A 1,534-nucleotide genomic window follows, 5' to 3' on the forward strand; every position below is an offset into this window, starting at 1 on the left:
AGCACTTTCGTCTCATTCATGGACATTCATCAGATATAAAGTTTCACAGAAAATTTTCTTGCTTTATATACAAATTTGGAAAAGGATGTATTTGTTTGTCATATATCTTTCTCTTTTTATTGTCTCTCCCTGTTTCTTTCTGTGTTCCTTTCTGTCGAAGAGCGTAGGCTCGAAATGTAAAAGACTTTCTCACTTCTTGAGTGTTAAACTAATACATCTGTTTGTTGTTTACGCACCCGTCTTCGTCTTTTGTTCATTTTTTTTTTGTAAATTCCAACTATATATATATATATATGGAGGTTGTCTACTCCTTATGCAGAATTTGACCACCTCCTGTACCTACACCTTAGAATTGTCATTCCATCTGATGTGGCTTTTTAAACCAGGCAATGTTTTGAAAAGACACCCACATAGATTGCATATCTGATTTGAACCACCAAGAGCTGCGGTTAAGTTCTGATCAAAATGTCTTTTATAATAATAAAAGTATGGGCTAATTACGGAGTGCTCATAGAGAGCCAATACGAAAAATACAGAGTAGAGGAAATTGAAAGCGCAAATCATAGGCAGTCAAACAGATTCCTGAACGCATAAATGAAGATATTCAATCATTGTAGTTGAATCATATATATTTATACACATCAACATAAATCACGTGTGTAGAGGCGGAAAGATTCTCCAAGGGTATAAAGAATAAAACCAAACCTAGATAAAAATAGAGAAGAAATATAAAAACATATAGAAATACATATGAAAATACATATAAATAAAATTTACCTGTAAGGAGTTATGCGTGATAAATACAGGAGGCACAAAACGAATGAGTGGTTGATAAATATAGGAATAAAAACGACAGCCTTTATAATAGCGAACCGCCTAAATCGTCTAAAAATCACTTGTATATATAAGATACATGATAGAAATATCGCTAGAAACCAAAGTTAAGAAAAACATAAATAAAATATGATCTATAAGAAGTATTTAATTTTAACCACGACCAGTAGTAATCATCATCATCATCATCGTTTAACGTCCGCTTTCCATGCTAGCATGGGTTGGACGATTTGACTGAGGACTGGTGAAACCGGATGGCAACACCTGGCTCCACTAAAACGGCCATAGATGGAACACCCTCCTATTATTGGATTCTATTTTATTTATGTTTTTCTTGACCTTGATTTCCATCTTATGTCCTGTATGTATAAATGATTTTTAGACGTTGCCAGTACCGCCTGACTGGCCTCCGTAGGATTTTCGAGCGAGATCGTTGCCAGTGCCCCTGGACTGGCTTGTGCGGGTGGCACATAAAAGACACCATTTTGAGCGTGGCCGTTGCCAGTATCGCCTGACTGGCCTTCGTGCAGGTGACACATAAAAGCACCCACTACACTCTCTGAGTGGTTGGCGTTAGGAAAGGCATCCAGCTGTAGAAACTCTGCCAAATTTAGATTGGAGCCTGGTGTTGCCATCCGGTTTCACCAGTCCTCAGTCAAGCCGTCCAACCCATGCTAGCATGGAAAGCGGACGTTAAACG

Source organism: Octopus bimaculoides, chromosome 30, assembly GCF_001194135.2.
Source record: "Octopus bimaculoides isolate UCB-OBI-ISO-001 chromosome 30, ASM119413v2, whole genome shotgun sequence".
Lineage (NCBI taxonomy): Eukaryota > Metazoa > Mollusca > Cephalopoda > Octopoda > Octopodidae > Octopus > Octopus bimaculoides.